Source organism: Platichthys flesus, chromosome 2 (assembly GCF_949316205.1).
Source record: "Platichthys flesus chromosome 2, fPlaFle2.1, whole genome shotgun sequence".
Classification (NCBI taxonomy): Eukaryota; Metazoa; Chordata; class Actinopteri; order Pleuronectiformes; family Pleuronectidae; genus Platichthys; species Platichthys flesus.
This window is the reverse complement of record NC_084946.1, coordinates 28,025,481-28,046,040: the sequence shown is the minus strand read 5'-3', so window position 1 is coordinate 28,046,040 and position 20,560 is coordinate 28,025,481. Positions and strand designations below refer to the sequence as shown.

Below are 20,560 nucleotides of genomic sequence, written 5' to 3'. Positions count from 1 at the left end.
AACAGAACCTCCACGGTGGAGCTAACGGTAAAGCTAACGAACTATCGTGACCCCGAGCGCTCGCATACGTCTGTTCGACCAATCCCAGGTCAGTCTCAGCTGTCAATCATGACCTTTCACCTCTTTCTTTTATACCAAACTCTTATTTTTGATGTTTGATTTTTGTTTTGTTCGGTCCATGTCCCATCTGCTAACAAGGAGGAGATCCAGGTGCATTAGAAATGTATGAAGAATTGTGAAATCGCCTCCTCCAGTGTATATGAAATAAAATGAACAAAGAATAATAACAACCCCCCCCCCCCCGGTCACTTCCTTGAACCTGGTGTCTCTATAATGTTGTTTTAATTTCTGCATCTCTGTCCGACAGCCCCGAAATGTCTTAGCATCAGTGCAGCAGGAACCTGAGATGTGAAATGAGGAGATGCACAGCTCGACCTCACAGAGCTGCACACGGTCACGACCCCCTGCGGCTCGGGTTTGGAGAATCCAGGTCCAAACCTGCAGGGCTGCCAGAGCCGTGGAGGTGTGGAGGTGAAGCTCCAACGCTGGGACGCTCTCTCTTATTCTCTATCACTGCTTTGGACGAGTAATAAAAAGATTTACTCTCGTGTTTTCACTCTTCACAACTCACTCTGATAGAGAAGAGGGTGAGAGCGTGAAGCTTCCACGTGCACGTCACAGAGAAAGTGTTTTTCCTCTCACATGATTGACTTTACCTGGCGTGATGTCGGCCATTGGAAAGGCCCCGTGGGGCGAGCTCGGCCGAGCTGGAATTTCAACCCAAGTGTGAAATGGAAATTCTTGTTCTGCCTCCTGAGGCCTCGAACGGGGGGAGGGGGGGGGGGGGGGTCCCGGCTCAGCGAGCGCTCATTAAATCAACGACAACACAATACCACACTTGTCACTCGTTTAACTCGACACAGATCGGTTGTGATTCGTGTCCCGGAGTGAAGCTGGTCCCCGGGTCGCTCACTCCTCAGCGGGCAGAGATTTGGTCACTGACAGAATCTGCTCCTAGAAACTTTAAATGTTTTTTGTGGATCATTTGAATTTGTCTGTTCATTAATGTTTGTATTTTCATTTCTTCAGAGACTTTTGAACGATTTAGTGTCGGACTCACTTTTGAGTGTTGGACTTGTTTTCAGCTTTTTGGACTTTACTTTGAAAATGTTTGTCTTCTGTATCTTGGCTTGGTCTACTTCCTGTCTTTGTCCTGTTTCCTGTTCCAGTGATTGTCGGCTCTGATCTGATGTTTTCCTCGTGTGCAGCACCACGAGGCACAATGAGTATCGTTCTTATCTGTACATATCAGGGCCAAATGTAGAGTAAGCTTATTCAACGAGAGGTTAGCATCCGACCTGAAGCCCTGAGGTGTGTGATGTTGTGATATTAAAGAATCATTAGAACAAACTCAGCTCAGCCTGGTTGAGTTGAACGTGTCATGAGACAGAAGATTATCTTCAACCAGACGTGAACAGGAGAAGCTGCAGAGCTCAAACAGGGACCAGGACACATGTTGTGAGCTGATAAGAAAACACGCTACACTACACACACACACACACAGACACACACACAGAGGGACATGCAGTGTTGTTGATGTTGGATCGTGGGGTGAATTCACTGGAGCACACGGGTTCATGAGAAGCTGTCAAACATGTTTTAAATCCTCTCCATGTATCTGAAGAGCTGCAGATTGTGTGTTGTGTGTTCGAACACACGCTGCCGACACGTTAGGGTTTGACCTTTGACCCCGGGAGATGTCCAGGGCCGACAGAGGTCAAGTGTTTCAGGGTCGCAGCATCAGTGTGTTAATGTCACATCGGACTCGTGGGGCTTGTACGTCACTGTGTAGCCTGGATGAACCCGAGTGTGTGTGGGTGTGTGTTTGTTTGTGTGTGTGTGTGTGTGTGTGTGTTTGTGTTTGATTAGCAGTTAAATAAATGTACTTTCTGTTAAAAAAAAATATTGTACTTGTTATTTTTTACTTATTTTCATTTCAGAGTTTGATAAATAAGTTTTTACTCAAATACTAAAAACAACAATAACTTTTCAGGTTCACATTTGAGATTGTTGATTGTGATCAGCGTATTTTATCTTATCTCAACTGAAGCACATGAATCGAATGGAAATACTCAACATGCTGAACTCGATGAAATCGCACTACTGGAATATGTATTTGCAAGATTTGTAGAATCATCCTAAAAAGGGAGTTCTGTTCAGAAGAACAACAACAAAAATCTAACCTCCAAAATTCAAAAATACTGTTAAATTGAAACGACTTATGTCTGTGTCCCCTGTTGTGAGCAGGAATAACAATGTGTGTGTCTGGGACCATGAATAGAGAGCAGCTTATGTTCTAGGACTTTCTTTACATTCTGTCTTTATGAGGCAGCAGGTCCCCACAGGAAACATGCTACAGAGCAGACAGGAGCGCTCGGTTAGAAAAATAAAACCCACAATGTGCCGCCTGTGTGTGAAAGCTCAGGAGACCCTGAACGTCTCTTTCACGGACTCTTAACTCGCGGTCGTTGTGAAAACCACGTTAGGCGACGTCAGGGCTGTAAACTTTAGCAGAGTTTGAAAGTCCTCTTGTTAGTTTTTCAAAGGTTCTCGTCGTGCTCCCAGGTTTCAGCTGGGAACTCGTCTGTCGTCTCGTTGGATTGGATCTTCGGGTCTCCCTTGTTTTCTGCAGCTGTCGGGGTTTGAGTCATTACATCCTCCAGAAACAGTTTATTGGCAGCGCTGCCACAACTGCAGCTTTGTTCACGGGGACCCTTAATGTGGCCCTAAGCGTCTGGGGTCCCCTCGTCACCGTGTCACATGCATTTGGAGGGTTTTTACATCGTCTGTACAAAGTTCCTCCAGCTGTGCACCGAGGCTAAACATCTGGCTGCTGGTGTCTGGATCAGAAATAAAACATCGGCCAATTAGCTGCTGAGGTGAAGTAAATAAAAGTGTAAGAGCCAAGCCTGTTATTTCTGTTCTTCATCGTTTCAGCATAGGGTCCTACATTCCTCTGCTCAGACTCAAGTACCACAGTACTCTGCAGTACTACAGCACCACAGTACTATAGTACAACAGTACTCCACACTAGTTCAAATGCACCAAATGAACGTCCTCGTGGTTCAAACACTGAACACAGGACCATGGTTCAGTTTGATATTTGTTAGATGTATATTCTTTATATATTTGGGATTAAATCTAGCCTCCTCCCTGTTAGCTGCATAAAGACATCTGCTAACACGGAGGAGGCTAGATTTAATCCCAAATATTAAAGCACACGTTAAATACATTTCTTTCCCAGATGGTTAAGTTCTTATCACACTGACGTCGGCTCCACTGTTCATGATTCCGATCAGTTACTTGATTGTTTTAAATTTGGGCTGAAATGTCACAATTGACTCAAAAATAATATCAACAGTGCTGTATAGCAGCGCTCATATCTGAGACTGGTGACTGTTGTTGATCATTATTTACAATCACTGGTGGTAGCATTCAAAAGAATATCTAAAATAATAGTTTTACATTTTTGCAGTTTTGCTTTTTTTGCTTGGATGAGTCAGATGAGATCAAAATCCTGTATAAAGTATTTAATAAAGAATTTAACATGTCTCTGTACACAAGCTCCTTCATCACATCTGCTCGACTGGTTTTCCGCCCGGTGTTGACACCCAAAGTTATTTATTAAAGTTATGAACCTATTCAAGAAAGTAAAAAGTCACATGTTGGATTTCAACGTGGAGGATTCTTTCAGTTCCTCATTTCTCCAGAGGCTTCGTGAACGTGGAGGCCACAGACCAGAGGTCAACATGTCTCTGTGTGTCTCTGATCACATGTGTGCACGGTTTATGATGTCATGTGACTAATTGGAAGCAGCATAGGTGTGTGTGTGTGTGTGTGTGTGTGTGTGTGTGTGTGTGTGTGTGTGTGTGTGTCTTAAGCGCAGATTTACAGCCTCACTGATTTATAGCAACAAGCTCATCCTGTCAAAAGCACAGCTCTATTCCCTGATGCCCCCACCCCATTTATTATCCTTACACAAACACACAAACACACACACACACACACACACACACACACACACACACACAAACATAACCCTCAATCATGCCTTTGAGACCAGTCAAAATGTTCTTACTTTCAAAGGCCTATGCTCAAAACGCTCCTCACAAGTAGCATCCTCATCTACATCATGGCTGTTAGGCCAAACATCCACTAGAGGGCGGTGCACAGTGGAGAGTTTGTGGAGAGTGATGATGTCATGCAAAAGACGTGCGATGGAAAGTAGCATCATACAGACAAAAGTAGTTTCGTACCAACTCGCAAAGTTTTTCCTTAAAAAAGTTTCGCCTTTGTTGAAATCTCTCCCCTGCTTCCTACGATAGTCTCGCTCGACCTACTGGCAACACTGCCCCCCTGTGATTATCATGGGTACTGCTCCATTTTGTCAGATATGAACGAGATATGAACGAGATGTATGCAGAGTACAGATCTACGATTCCCAACCCGTCCAGATGCATCTGTCATAAAAGGGGAACGAGTGAGGGAGATGGAATAAGCTCATATACACTTTGTGAAATAAAATCTCAGGTTGAAGCTTCTCTTAAAGAATCTCTGAAGCGTGTTGTTTACAAACACGTCAGCTTCCCGGTCATCACCACTTTGTTTCTTCTCCCTGTTTCCTGTCTGAACTCTGCTTTAAAAAATAAAAAAAAAAAAAAAAATAGGAGAGGCGGTGGTCTAGTGGCAGAAACTTGGACTATGGGCAGAGAAGGTCTCTGGTTCGACTCTGGTTCAACTCCACGGAGAGACAACAAAAGACGATCCTGGATTGATCTGTCCAAAAATCCAAGAGTCTCCCTACCCTGTCTAGTGCCCCTGAGCAAGGCACCTTACTCCCCCAACATCTGCTCCCCGAGCGCCGTACATGGTCGCTCACTGCTCCGTGTGTCCTGCACCAGATGGGTCAAAAGCAGAGGTTACATTTCCCTACCTGCATGAGTGTGTTGTGCATATCTTAATAAAAAAAAAAAAGAAAAGAGAGAAATCCCTTCAAATCCAACGAGGTCAATCGGAGGCCGACGCCTCCTCAGCGGGGGGGGGGTCGTATCTGTTTACAGTAATTATGCCAATGTGTCTGAATTAATGAGGAAGCTGCTTATTGATGTAAAACGCGACTCAAACACAAATCTCTTCCTCTGAACACCCTCATGACCTCAAGTTGAGTTCAGTTAAATTTGACAGGGACGATTAACGTTCACAGAGTCGCATGTTTAATGTTTAATGGAAGAAACACACAAGCTAAAGAGATAAACATCTCATTAAAGTGCAAAGAGTACTTCCTGTTTCTCGTCTCACACACACACACACACACACACACACACACACACACACACACACACACACACATAATCAGTGACAATAAACCCACTGACACCACAACACAAAACATGTGCTCGCTTCATTAGAGCACAAAGACGAGTGCTGTTAATCCTGTGATGGTCACACTCATTTTTAATGTGTTGCTATTGTTGAAAAGTCTGAATCAATTTCCACGAAACCAGTAAACGTCAAAACGGTTTCACACCCGGCTGCACAACAAAGCCCCCCCCCAGCGTATCACACGTATTCATAATCCACACACACACACAAACACACACTGTCCGCTGGTCCAAGAGTGTTGGCATTTTAATTCCACCACAATTGAACCTGTGACCTCCCGCTGTGGCAGTGATGACCCAGGGTGCAGCAGAGCAGAGGGAGAGAGACAGGGAAGAGATGTGGAGGAGAGGAAGGGGGAGACGGGGGGAGGGAGGGAGGAAGACGAGGGAGGAAGACGAGCGAGCAGCGGACCCTGACCCGGCTCGTTGTGTTGATGTTTTCTCTGGCAGCGCTTCAGCTCGAGCTGCTCTCGCTCAGGGGGTTCATGAGAAACTGACGCTCACGTGGCTCCGAGAGGCAAAGTGGGGGAGGGAGGGGAGGGGAGGGAGGGGAGGGGAGGGGAGGGGAGGGAGGACAGGACGATGGGAGACACCACGGGACACCAGAGAGAGGAGATCAGGTTCAAGAACCCTGATGTCTCGGATGTGGGGTTTTACAAACTGCAGGACAAAGACAACAGAGAGTGAAACACTGGCGACGGGTTTCTCCAGAGGAATGTCCCCGGTTGGAAAACATCAGAAGTTTGTGTAGAACAACAGATTCAAAATATTCATAATGCTACACAAACTTATAAAGGGAAGAATTTTATGCCTGTCATTGCCACAGCGCCCCCTGGAGACCAGAAACACACATTACCACCAGCTCAACAAGAGAGAATATCACAGCTTGTTCCCCTCGTTGGAGCCAGAAGAGACCGGAGGAAGACAGATGTGGACCTGCTTTGTTGTGATTGGACGAAGAAGTCACAACTATTTCTGGTTTGCTTTGTCAGCTGCTCCGTCGTGACCTGAGGCCGATGAACCCACACACCCTTCATCCCTGCCCCCTGACCGGCCCTGGACCTCCCAGTCCGGTCTCCCAGCACCGACACTGGACCGCTCCTCCTGCAGGTCGAGCTGTGATTCTGTTTCAAACTCCGTCTCCACACCTGCAGACGTTTGTCCTGCTTGGTCCTCTGGAGGCTGCAGTGCGGGTGAAGACCACCTACATGTGGTGAAATACGTTCAGACGTTTCCCACCACATCAACCCCCCCCCCTCGCTTCCGTCCCTCTGGACGTCGGGAAAGAGTCCAAGTGGAGGTGGAACTCACAGAGAGGACCAATCAGCAGAGGTCTGGGTTGGTTTACGACTCTAAGTCACTGGTGGTGAAACGTGTGGTTTCAAACTCTGCATGTTTTTATCGTCGGGAGATTCAGACTCAATCCAGCTGCAGGTCTGTGATCAGTTCAGACTGTGGAGATGAATCCCTATAAGACCATGAGTCCATGTTCAAGAGAAGTGTCCCTGAAGGTCTGTTTGTTTGTTTTTCAGCAAGATTACACAAAAACTCTAGAGCAGATCCCAGTAAACTTGATGGGAGGGTGCATTATGGGTGAGGGGAGAACCCATTCAAGTATATGGGTGTGTTTAGACCCCCCCCCCGCTCCTCTCCAGCTCCGCCCCCACTGGACACCGGTCAGAAAGGAGACTGGTGGGAAACGGCAGCTCTGGGTGCAGATCTGCTTTTCAACATCTTTGAGAACAAGTCACAGATCTCGATGACAACATTCTGTTGTATTCCAGTCACTGATATTTACGATGATGTGTAATTTGGTGCAGATCGTTGTGAACGACTCTAGTGTGACTTTGACTCACATCAACGTTACCTGCTTCTACTTGTTTACACTGGAACACAGCACGTGTAAACAAGTAGTTGATAACTGTCATAATTCAATGTCGCAAAATGCTGTGATATCTCCCACTGGACGTTATAATGTGATTGAGGCGTATAAATCTCCAAATGATTATAAGTTATTAATTCAATTTACATCAAACAAACGCAGTTGTCTCCCACGTTCTGGTTGGAACCAAGTAAACTAACGATAAAACACAAAACTACATTTTTATAAACTCAGCTCTTTAAACACCAACAATCCTTATTCTCTGAAATGCAACAACACACGCTCAAACGAACTCGAGCTAAAACAGATTTGTTTATTCTGGGATTGGACATTTAAATAAACGTCCAAATAAACCAAACAACCGTTTTTTCAACTGTGAAAATGTAAAAAACACGACTTGAAAATAACAGAGAGATAATGATCAACCAAACATCATCGACCAAACCCAACCCTGTCAGATCAGCAACATCACACCCAGCAGGGGCGTCAGGTCTAATCCCCTCTTTACGTCTGAATGAAGGAATTAACCAACATAATGGAAATGTCTCCAGATGATTCATCAGAGCTTCTCATGGAACTCACCGGACTGGACGAAGAACCGGTTCCTCCCAACTGTCAGTGCAGGTCCACCACGCCACAGAGCCGACCAGTCATATCCACCACTGCAGGGGAGCTGGGTGTGTGTGTGTGTCTGTGTGTGTGTCTGTGTGTGTGTGTGTGTCTGCTCGGTCCTGATAGCGCTCAGTCCTGCAGCTCCAGCTCCAGAAGGTTTCACCACGAAGCCAAAAACACAACAGTGAGTTACTCGCTCTTCTCTCTAGTCCTCTTCACATCTGCTCTCTCTCTCTCTCTCTCTCTCTCTCTCTCTCTCTCTCTCTCTCTCTCCCTCTCCTTCTGTCACACACTTTCCTCCTCCTCTTCCTCCTCCTCCTCCTCAGCTTCTTCTCCACTCCCTGAGAGTGTTTCTCTCCTCCTCTTCTTTCAGCTCTTCCCACTCTGACAATCTGCTCTTTTCCTTTTGTCAACTTCAATTAATCCACTTCAGCCTTTTTCCTTCTCATCATCTCTTCCTCTTTCTCTTCTCTACTTCTTTTTTTTATCCTTTAAGTCTCTCTCTCTCTCTCTCTCTCTCTCTCTCCCTCTCTCTCTCTCTCTCCCTGTTAGTTTCTGCTCTCCCTTGAGGAATCTCTCTCAAATGCACCTTTCCAACCATCTTCCACTCCCCTCATCTCCATTTCACGCTCCACTCCTTCCCTTCTCTAGCTTTCTTTCTTTCACTTCTTCTTTTCGTGTTGTTTAGCTGCAGAGGAAAACAATTCTGGATCCCTCCTCCCGTCCTTTTCCTCCCCCTCTCTCTCCCCCCCCCGGCTCCACTGGGTGAGTATCATGTTTGGCTTCAACCTGAAGCACTGGGCTCCGGCACAGACCACATCCATCAGTAACACTGCTGCCCGATGTCCTGACTGACGACCGCACATTAGTGGAAATAAACTAACTGCTCACTGAATCTCAATGGAGAGTGATGAACAGTATTCAGATTCAGAGGCATAAAGTAGAAACATGATTTATTCTGAGAGAAGAAACTAGTCAATAATAAAACTGATCATTTTGTCAATCAGCTGCCACACACACACACACACACACGCACACACACAGACACACACACACAGGTCTTAGATTAGAGAACTTTTTATATCTCGTAAGTAACACACTCTTACACAAATGCACATACCGCACACACCCACGCTCATCATCAGTTGGCAACGAGCACAGAAATACACACTGATGCTCACTTCAGCTGGCACATTCATTACACCCCCCCCCACACACACACACACACGTGGCAGGCAGAGATAAGGAGGACTTGCACTTCCTGTGTATCTGGAGGCCTCTGCACCTCCACTCCCTCCTCACACACTCACACCAAACAGCTGACTGTGCGATGTGTGTGTCTGCGTGTGTTTCTACCTCTGTGAGGACCGGTCTGATACGAGACTGAGGCCGTGGTCACTTCTCACTTGTTTTAATAGATTCATCTAAAGTTGAAAAAAGTCACAATAAGGTTTAGGCTGAGTCACGGTTTAGATTTAACTTTTTTTCCTTCGTGAAATGTGTGTAACCAGACGTTCTCTCAGCAGAGCACACACCAGCATGGAGGCCAAACAGTCCTACACACATCGGCCTCACTCCAACAAGAGAAGGATAAGAGGGGAAATGAAGTGGTCTGATAATCGGCACCAAATTTAAACTCATAGATTTCAACACGATAGATTTATGACAATATTCCATATTTCCACTTCTTTAACTGGTTCTTCTCTGGCCCTTATGACCACTCAGGTAGGGGCAGACTAAGAGTTTGAACATTATTTATATTTTATCAGTTTTCACACATGTTTGATTGTCACTGTCTCAGTCGGGAGTTCAGCGTCTGCAGCATAAAGAAGAAGCTACGTTCACTTTCACTGTGACATCGTTTAAAGGCTCAGTTGGTAGAATGTAGGGACCTCTAGTGGTGAAGTGTGGTGTTGCAGCTGAACACCCCTCACCTCACCTCACCTTCCAAACATGAAGGAGAACCTGTGGTAGCTTCAGTTTTCATAGAAACTCAGAAGGTTTAGTTTGTCCACTCCGGGCTTCTGTTTTACCACCGAGCTGAAACACACCAGTAAAAACACCAGGATTATTTACATTGAGTTTCTGCCGATGGATCCTTTCACCTGAATCTTCCACACTGGAGCTCTACTGGTGTTATTCAGACTGTCGATGTGTGGAAGTGAAGAGGGAAGAGAGCGAGGTCTTCCTCCTGCTGCAGCATGACGCCCCCTGCTGTTACTGGGAGGCTACTGGGTGAAGAATGTTTGACCCATTTACAGTTTTTCCAGGTCACAGAGCTCAGGTGGAAACACATGATCAATCACAGGCTCAGGAATAGACCCACTCTATTTATTCTCATACAACAAGGAAACACAAAGTGATTAAAGAACAGGAGCCACAACACTCGATCAGAGTGAAAACCCATTTCATCATTTCATCATTGAACTGGTTCTCTGTGGTTCAATGGTTTCCAGACAAACCAGCTGCTGCTTCTGATACTATGTCAACAAGCAAGGACCAGACTGCGGAGCCAACATGGCCGACAGGAAGTGATTAGCACCAACATCAGGGGCTCAGATACATCACAAATCAACTAATGGTCGTCATCTACATAAGAAACACCTGAGAGGGCATAAACTTTAGTGATTGAAAATAAATATTACCCACATGCCCTGAGTCAGTACTCTCTCTCTCTCTCTCTCTCTCTCTGTCTCTCTCTCTCGTAGTACCCGTATATTTGAAAGTGAAAACTTGCTTAATTGGATCTTTAATCCTCGTGATCAGAAGATCTCACTGCACATATAAAGTGATCTCATGCTGTGGTGCGAGTTTGGTTGAGACAGAAAATAAACGTAGGTCATGTGATGGACGCTCGGAGCTCAAGCTCTAAAAATACACGTCAGCGTAACACGGAGCAAACATTTTAAGCATGTGAGTGTCAGAGCTCATCACTGCAGCACATGAGCCCCGTGTTCTGAACACACATGCACACAGCAGCTTGGACTCGCACTGTGTCAGTGCTTCGTTCTGCACACGTGAGACATAAATACAGCTGATTTAGCTGAGTCATCTTTTCACTGATTCTCTGGAGCCTCCTCTCTAATGAGGAGAAAGGGCCACAGAATCAAACCTGCAGCTTTGAGGTGTGAGAACTCGTCCACGGAGGCCTGCTGAGATGCAGCGTGGCCCCCCTCCCTCTGCTGGTATGTCGCTGATCTGCTGTGACACATGAGGTCAAAACACGACTTCATCACATGAGCCTATGAAGAGAAGGGTTTGTTTATCACTGCATCTAAACTCTGACTCCACACACTCACGTCTCCCTCCGATGAGGCTGACGTCCGGCTGAGGCTCAGCCACACGATCACAGGGTTCTCTCCACCCACGAGAAAAACATGGAACTTTGAATGACTTTTAACTTTTGATGATTTTATTTGTAAATGAAGCTCGAAAGTCACAAATATGCCTGATTTGACCTTTGAGCTTTTAACAAAGAAAAAGAGAAGTAACAGTGAAGAGCAGGTACAGCAGAGGCAACAGTTGTGGAGTGAGGAGGCAAAAATATCAAATGTGATGTTGTGGAAAATCAGGATGATATTAAAGATAGAATTAGATATATGAGGACTATGATCTGGGAGGAGAAGGTGCACTGATGCAGAACAGAAAAAGGTTCGTCATACAAATCCCAGTTCAGTTCTTAATTTCCCTTGGGATTAATAAAGTATCCATCTATCTGTCTATCTATCTATCAGTCGAGAGCTTTCTGAGGAGATGGCATGTTCTGCCCATGTCTGGGATTCTGGCTTCCTCCCACAGTCCAGGGTCCGGCAGATGGGGCTGACTGGAGATGTTCTTGATTTGGTGTCGTGAGCAGAAGCCTCAGACGAGGAGATCGGCCGTCTCTGAGCAGAACAGACACGGATGATATTGAAGGTAAGAAGAAGCAGAATGTGGAGCTCCACCACCTTCCTGTGGATTATTAGTGAACCGTGTGGTTTCTGCAGGCATGTGGCAGAGGAGGCCAAAGAGTTCACAATCCTTTCAACGCACAAAGATGCTGAGAAGACCTCACGCTGCAGTTTGTGTCCTGCGGGTCGTGATGACCCGACCTCGAGAGAGGCTGGAGGTATCAAAGGAAACCGGCTCTTTACATGTGAGTCAGAAAAAATCCACAAACACAAGATCTGAGCTATTTTCAGGGGGAAAGAGGAAAAAGAATCTGTTCCAGCTCAAACTGGGCTCGGGGCCAAAGTGAGGGGAGGAAGGAAGGAGGGGGGAGAGGAGGAGGAGGAGGGATGAAGAGGGGAGGGAGGGAAAGCAGGCAGGATCTGTGGGGATTGCAGGGGTGCATGGAGCAGATGCAGAATAACTCGTCCTCAGCCAAACTGCATCCCGCCCAGCGGGCTCTGCAGCTCTGCTGATTAGAAACAGTTCAGGGCTTTAGTTCTCACATGGAAATAGATGAAGGCTTTTCAGAATAAAAGCACAGAAAGAGGGAAGATAACTGTTATTTATTTGGTATTTAAATGACTTAAAAAAAGTGGTTGTATGTCTCGTGCCTGACATCCTCCTCTCTGTGATAATTTTGATTTAATCTCTTTTTTTAATTTTTATTAGACTTTTTTATATTTATAGGACAACATGAGTGTAAAATGAGGAAGAGAGAAAGTATAGAAGACGTGCAGCAAAGGGCTGGGTCGGAATCGAACCTGCGGCGGCTGCAGGAAGACTCAAGTGTCCATACATGGGGCGCCTCACGAGCCATGTAAATACATTACTGTGTATTTCCGTATTGTGACAAACATATTTAAGTTGACTGATTTAGTATGTCTGCAATTAGGCATGAGTGAAAATAAAAAGCTAAAAAATACAGTTAACGTTAAATATCAACAAAAGATGAAATCATTACGTTCACATTCTCAAAAACATTTGATTGGCCACAATTTGAAATTACTGTTCTACATATATGTCCTCCCTGTATTTGTCTAATATTAGCATTATATAGACAACAGGCATAAATAGAATCCTGTTCTCCCTCTGACTTTCTGCAGAGGTTTTCCTCTGGAGGGCTGACTGGAGAACCTCCGCAGGAAGTCCCAGAGATTCTCCAGAGTTCAGTGCAGGTCTGAAACATCCTAAGTCCTGTTTTCTCTGTCAAAGAACATGTTTGTATCATTTAACTCCAAACGGCATCTGCAAAATCTCAATCTGTGGTCCATCCTCACGATTGAAGGTTTCAGACAAAAGTCGAACATGTGCTTCAACAGATGAGAGTTGAAAATCCCTGGATGCACCTTCAGCTCTTTCTTAAATCTTCACTGAGTGATGTTCTGCAGAGTTTCTTCCAGTGTGAGCAGAGGAGGGTTTGAGGCTGTGGAGCTTTTCCAACGCGTTTTACTGCTCGAGATGTTTGCTCTTAAATTGTCTCTGTTGCAGTAAGTTTGTTGATTTCACATGCAGCTAAGTGCACTTCATCCTGACACGTAGGACTCGGCCGTGCTTCTACTCTAATCAACGGTTTTCTGTGACTCGTATACAATCCATCCCTCTGCCTGCAGAGCTCACGCAGCATCATGACTCAGGTTTTCCAGCTGTCATTGGGTCGATTAGCAAAGTGGAAGTCATCAGATTCTCTTTATAGGGGTTAGTGTTTGCTCATGTTGTGTATTTTTCTGTTTGTGTGTTTGTGTGTTGCAGAGGAAGCTGTTGACAGTCGTCATCCATCATGTGACAGAGGTGATGTTCTGCACATGGGCGAGTTTTAACCATCACTGTTGAACTTCCACGTTGAAACTGCTCCGAGCGGAGATGTCGGATTGTTTTGATACCGGAGCCTCTACAGGATGCTTCACAGTTATTTCTGCTCAGTTTCAGTCACCAGCTCTCAGATGAATGAAGAGAAATACTGAATATTAATATGAAGAATTAATTATGAGTTTATTAAAATGTTTAATATAAGAAGGGATTTAACGCGGCTCCAGTTTTTCCCTCCTGACTGAAAACAACACGAAACATTTTATTACATGAGAACAGTTTGAGTCCCTGAAGTCCAGTTTGAGAAAACAGGAAAATAACTGAAGATACGAAAGAAGGAGAAGTTTTTACAGATGTTTAAGATACTTGTCTTGTTACAGGATCAACTTACTTGCTTTTTATTTAAAGTATTTATTGTTCATTAATCATACAAAAATAAATCAGAACATAATCTTTTGTTATACAAACATTAAGGGATTTTAAGTTGTGGATTATAAAGTTAAAACAATCACAATACTCCTGGTTAAACATAACTTCACCCATGAAAGAAAGAACAGTTGATGACAAGATTTGAGAAGAATTGTAAATGAAATCATACTTTAGTTGTTGACGTTTATGTTTTTTTACATCTGCCAAACTTATCTTTTTCAGAAACAAAAAGTAAATTCAATTCAAAATGAATATCGTTGAAAACATAGGCCTACTGTAAAAAAAAGGTTCAGTTGGAAGACACTGAGTAAAACTAGTAATCATTAAAATCAGTTGTAGTAAACATGTGATCTTATTATTTCTGTGGGGTTTAAACTCTGTGCTGAATTATTGAGTCACAGATCTGTCGAACACACACTGAACAAATCGTCTGCTGAACACATTTACTTTTCCATCAGCAGCTTCCTCTGCACTTACAAACAACAACACAAATTCAGACTAAATGAAATCCATCACTGAGAAATCCGGATGAGGCTTCAGGATGTGTGTTGCTCAACAGCACGGAAACAAAAGAAAGAAGATGATTGTAAGTTAGAGAACCGGTTTTTAATTTTCTTTGTAATAATTGTGTATATTTATTTGTCGAGTCTCAGTCTGTTGTGTGCTGTTGACGTATGAGTGGTACCTTGGATTGTCTGTTATTGAGTTGAAGTACGTAGGTCTTGATTACTATAAGCACACTGATATGCATTTGCAGAAAAACGTGAGATCGCACACACATGTTAACACAAATTTGTACACGTTACATTGCAAACACAAATTTCATGGCTGTTTTTAATCGAGATTATTATTAAATTTGAGAAAAGCCACAGAGATTCTATTCGTGGGAACTCTCAAACCTGAAACCCAGTTTTTTTCTGATATAGTGATATTAGATTCCCGTTAATAATTAAAAACTTCACAGTCTCTTCTTCCAGATCAGTGATCTATAACCTGATCTATAACCTGATCTATAACCAGATGTATAACATAATAATCTAATGACGGCAGCCTTTTGGTTTGAAAGGTCACACATTTTGATTCCTGTAATTGGAGTTTGTTTTACAAACATGGCGTCAGGTTTCACATCATGTTTCACACGGAGCTCTTCACTCCAAATATGACTCATCAGCTTTAAGTGTGAACGTGTCGACTTCAAGCTGGTAACCACTGGTTCATGTGGATGGTGGGGTAACAAGGTCAAAGGGTCACAGGGTCACAGGGTCATTAAACACTGCACAGCATTAGGAATTAAAACATTTAATCCACAGCCAGTAATAGTGAAATATCTTCTCCACATTATTAATAGTTTTTTCATGTCATGATGTTTAATCATTACATTTGTGTTAAGCAAACTTCCTGCTAGTTTAATTAGATTTCCACTTTAATTCTCCATTTAACAACATTCAAAGTCCATGTATGTGTCTTTTATACCAGTTTGAATTCTTCCTGTAGGTGTGACACTGGTTCCTGATGTATGTTCCAGTAAGCTTTGTGTGAAAGGTGAGGTTCTCAAACATCACACCCACTTTACATCAGCTAAGAGTTTACACTTCACACAACTACAGCAGTTCCAAAGGATTTCAATGGACAGTAATGGTCTGAATTATTTCAAACCATTCTTCTTCACACTTCTACTAAAACAGAATTTTTTTATTTAATTGACAGTAGTTGGTTGAAGCCAAGTTATCTAAGTTGTCTTCACCAACCTTTGATTAAAGTGTGTTAACTTTTTCTCATATATTTGTTGACTCTACACTCGACTGCATTGGAGTATTAAAATACTCTGCTGTCCACACTGCGCGTTTTAGTTTGAAAACTCCGGGGCTGCGTTTTACTGGACGACTTTCATCTGGAAAAGATTGCCAGTCACCCGTATTCCCTTCCTGATTGGTTCTTATCAGTCACATGACTTGGCGTTCATTGTGAATGCAAAGTGCTGCTAACACTAACTCTCAGTTTGTAGTATTTTCTGTAAATACGCAACAAACTGCAGAGTCGACAATCTGCTTCCTGTTTACACCTGCACACACATGCCAAGTGTGTGTGAAAGGTCACATGATGCACGTTTCCAGGTGTGTTAGGATGCGCAGGTTTTATTTCTGATGCTGAGCTAAAACACTTGTGTGGATGGAAATCGTTTCAAAATGAAAACATGTTAGTGTGGAAGCTTCCCACGTGAGCACTGGCCCTGCAAGGTCCAATATGGTTTGAAACACTAGGTGGCGCTATAAACCATGTTCAACACAAATGGAGAATTTTCTTTGATGCATTTCATAATAAAAGTGTTTCATTAAAGAACAGTCATACAATTTAGTTCAGGGTTTGAAGTTGTATTGGTCAGATGAAAGTTAACACAGTACAATGAAAAGTGTTTGGAAAAGAAACTGCTCAGCTCAGCAAAATAAAAGCAATGTAGAAAGAGCTTCCTGTATACAAGTCAAATAGAATACAAAACAAACTATTCAAGGTGCCAATGAAGTTACAACGTTAACTGTATGGAATGTGTGTGTCTGCGTGTGTAGTTTTTGCACCGTGTGTGTATCAGTTGTTTCACATTTCCCAAATAAAGTGCAAACAGGCAGGAAACCAGATGTGCAGAGGGCTGTTAGTCATGGGTTGACTGCACAGTTTAATTTGAGTGTATGAAATCAAATGTACTTACCTCGTGCAAACATAAATGTCTTATACAATATCAATATTTTAAAAGCAGCATTAAAAGTGTGTCAGTAAAGAACGGTCATTTTCTGTAGTTTGCTTTCAGCAGCAGCAGGTGAAGGACTCGAGGTGAAGTTAGGAGAGGAGGAGGGTTTCATCCTCTCAGCTCCAAACACAAACAAAAACCAGGTCGTGTAAACAAACAGGACATCCGGGAGACGCAACCTGATCTGCGAGGGACGTGGAATGTCTCCTGTCTGTCTTCTGTCCTTCACACCCGGTCATGATGGAGGAGTAGAAAGCGACATGATTGGTGGATGCATGCAGCGGAGGAGAAGTGCAAACCCCCTGGTTGTGTGTGTGTGCATCCCTTCTTTGTGTTGTTGTCCTTCCTTCAATGACAGGAGCCGGAGCAGGAGGAACCGGAGCCGGAGCTGGAGGAACCGGAGCAGGAGGAACCGGAGCAGGACTCAGCCGAGCCGGGTAGCTTCCCCCTGCAAGTCTGCGGTAAGAACAACAACAACAACAACAGCTCCTAGAATAAACAACAGGCGTGCATGAGCATGCGTGAGTCTCACATCCACGCGAGCACACCAGGAGAGTTGAGGGGGGTCTTTAAAAAACACACACAATCACACAATACACAATGGTGTTGCCCGGGGCTGCCGCGGTAGCTCTCAGACTAACCCAGGAGAGGCAGCCGGAGACCCGCTCGCCTGCTTTGCGTGACAGCTGCGGGGCCAATGGCAGCGTGCACGGGGCCAGCTGCGCCCGGCTGCAGCCAATGGAAAAACGCGGAGCAGCTCCCGGATCCGGAGGGTGAGGTTAGGCTGCAGGAGCCACACCGCCGAGGAGAAACTTCCAGCGGAGCCGAGGAGAGCTGCTGCCGCTGCGGCCGCTGCAGTGGCCATTTTGGGTAAGAAGTTTGTGGAGGAGGCTCGTGTTTTGTGGAGGTTGTCCGGCCGCGGGACAGGCGCAGGACTCCGGCGTCCACAGTGAATGAACGCCCGCGGATCTGCCTCCTTTATGTGGATTGAACTCCTCTTCTTCTTCTTCCTCCGCCCTCATCCTCCTCCTCCTCCTCCTCCTTCCCTCACCTCCTCATCCCTCTCTCCTCTCTCCCCTCCCTCCCCTGCCTGCTAATTTTTTATGCATTTTTCTAAACTGTCATGGCGATTTTGTGTCCTTGGAAATAAAAGAAGAAGAAGCGCCAGTGGGGGGGGTTTTCTCTTGGTTTTCCGGGCGGAGGAGATGGAGACGTCTCGCCGGTGAGAGCGAGCGAGTGTCCGGAGCAGGTGAGCGGTCCGCCGTGGAGCCTTTTGCCCGAGAAGGAGTTCTTTTTCGCCGCGGTCCACACGTGCAAAGGAGCCGCGGCGCCTCTCGTGTATTTACACCAGCGATGCGGGGACATGACAGAGCTAGCGGGGGAGGCTAGCCGTGTAGCCGCGGCTGCTAACGCGAACCGGGACACGGTGTCTCCGTCGGGCTGTGCGCGTCCGCCACACGTCGCCGTTTAGCTCGGAACTTCTCTTTACCCGGGCTAAACTTGTGGCAGTCCTACGGCTAAGCTAGCTGCGGGCTAGCGCCTGCGTCTGCTAGCCAAAACCCCACAGACGTGTAAGCTAGGTCGTTAGCTTGATAGCCCCCCCTCCCTCATTCCACTCCTCCCCTGGAAACGTTGGATGCTGTGGCAGCCAGGTGCGTGTGTCTCTGCCGGGTGAGTGTGTGTCTGTGCGGGGATGTGGTGCAGCGTGAGGCCGGAGCGTGTTGTCCGGGCACCCGGTGACATCCAGCGGGCCAGGTGCAGCAACCCCTGGGCACCAGACAAAGGCTGCAGGAGGCTAACCTCCATCCAGAGCCCCGGCTGCGAGCTAATCCCACCAGAGACATCGATTCACGTCAAATCAACATGAGCATTATTCACACATCAGTCGATATTGATTATTATCATGATTTCAAAATCAAGCCCATTCAAAGGGAATCGTAACTTAAAGGTTCAGTGTGTACTATTTTAGGTGACACGGATCCATTGGCAGAAGTTGAATCTAGAATTAGACCTTTATGTTTAACTTCCTTATATTTAACTTCTTTATATTTAAATACTTTATATTTACATCAGTAGCGGGTCCTCTCTACGGAGGCAGCCATGTTTTACAGTAGCCCAGACTGGACAAACAAAACCTTTTTGAGTTTTTATGACACTGAAGCTATGACAGGTTCTCTCTCCTGTTTGGAAGGGGGGGGGGGCGTGGTATTCAGCTGCAACATGACACTTCACCACTAGATGTCACTACATTCTACACACGGAACCTTTAAGACAATAGAGCCAAACAACGTGGTTCTAGAAGTAAAGTATCAACTGTGTTTCGGGTGAAACATGTCAGGATTGTGGATGCTGTTGTTTTCCTCTCATCTGGACCTGGTGCTTTAGTTTGTGGTGAGCTGAAAGGTTGCTGGTTCAATTCTCGACACTGCCAGGGTGGTTTCTTGGGGACAGCCGTTTCAGCGTCAGGCGGCTCTGTGGCCCAGTGGTCAAACAGTTCCCTGTGACAAGGACCCTCTTGCCTCTTGTTGTGTAGTTTCCATGCTCACCTTGTGTTGGTGCCCCCCCCCCCCCCCCCCCCCCCAGCCAGTAGACAAGACCCTTGAAGAGTTGAATCTGAATGTGTCTGTCTTCTGGTTCAACCACCGTGTTACACGTTTTACTGCCGGCTTGCAGAACTGCTGCTGCACTTTGACTCCATCATCAAAAGAAGTTGCACGGGTGAGGGGGGGGGGGGGGGGTGTTGTTGTGACAGCTGACTGCCGAAGCAGGAGTTGTGTCTGGTGCAGCACGCTAACTTCGTTCTACGTTATTACATTCATTAAAAAATAAGTAAAAGAATAATCTGCGGCTCTGCTGTCAGATGAATACACGATGACAGATGTGTTCAGCTGCTGTTTGTAGAGAAAACAATGAGATCAGATACCGAGTTAAACACCAGAGCTGGCACTGAACACGTGATGTGTCTTTAACAACACACCTTCACACAGTTTGTGTAATTTCCGTATAACAACTCTGTTTTTGTTCTCAATATTAGGTCATTTTTGTGTTATTAGACAATAGCACAGATAACTAGCTGTGCATTTCTAAAAAAATCTTTGTGAGCTTTCGTAAGGGACATAGTTTAATTTTTTTATAAATAGTTTAGAAATGCGTAGTAATGCATCGAGAAGCTCATAACTAAAATGTCACAAATGAGTTAAGTTATGAATTATTAATTAATCCTACACTTCTACAACACATCTAATAGTCCCCAGTCTCTCATTGATTTTGACTTGTGCACTCGTGTTAATAGAAAATGAACACAACTTTAACACAAAATGTTCAGCCTTTTATCCCAAATTAGGCAAATGGAATCTTTCAACACCTGTTATGTGAAGTGTACTTCTTCTACAGTCTGAATATTACTTTTACTTACCTACTTACTTATATTACTTAATAATCAAGATAAAGAGCTTCGGTATGTTTATCTGTATTGGTAACAACAAAACAAATTTGTCAGAGATGAAAAAATGGATCTGTTCCTCTTTATTTAATTTATCACTTGGCTCAAAGATCACAATCCTCTCTTCATATGACACGGATCTAGTTCAACACATCTGTAAACTATACACTCTGTAATACATATGATTGAATTAATTTTACATTTCAATGCTTCCATAGCAAAGTGGTGACAAAGGTTGGGTGAAAATCTATTTACTTAGGGGCTGATCAAGACAC

At 44.8% G+C, this 20,560-nt stretch overlaps 2 protein-coding genes and 1 long non-coding RNA gene across 8 annotated transcripts in view; 2 read left to right on the top strand and 1 right to left on the bottom strand.

The window, feature by feature from the left end:
- ripor3 (RIPOR family member 3) overlaps positions 1 to 8,167 on the bottom strand; it is a 31,164-nt gene extending 22,997 nt beyond the window's left edge. For both annotated transcript variants that reach the window (XM_062409760.1, XM_062409767.1), the window contains exon 1: positions 7,906 to 8,167. The gene's annotated coding sequence lies outside the window, so the exon portion shown is untranslated. The remainder of the gene's footprint in view (positions 1 to 7,905) is intronic.
- A 3,511-nt stretch (positions 8,168 to 11,678) lies between these two features.
- LOC133973335 (uncharacterized) lies at positions 11,679 to 13,751 on the top strand. Its single transcript, XR_009924562.1, has 3 exons — positions 11,679 to 11,850; positions 11,922 to 12,070; positions 13,615 to 13,751. It is a non-coding gene; the product is annotated as an uncharacterized LOC133973335 (long non-coding RNA).
- Positions 13,752 to 17,651: 3,900 nt separating this feature from the next.
- Positions 17,652 to 20,560, top strand: part of chd6 (chromodomain helicase DNA binding protein 6) — a 61,288-nt gene continuing 58,379 nt past the window's right edge. For 3 of the 5 annotated variants that reach the window (XM_062409566.1, XM_062409574.1, XM_062409545.1), the window contains exon 1: positions 17,950 to 18,092. The gene's annotated coding sequence lies outside the window, so the exon portion shown is untranslated. Of the gene's footprint in view, positions 17,714 to 17,948; positions 18,093 to 20,560 lie in introns of those variants that run through there. The other 2 variants (XM_062409555.1, XM_062409583.1) reach the window with 2 other exon arrangements.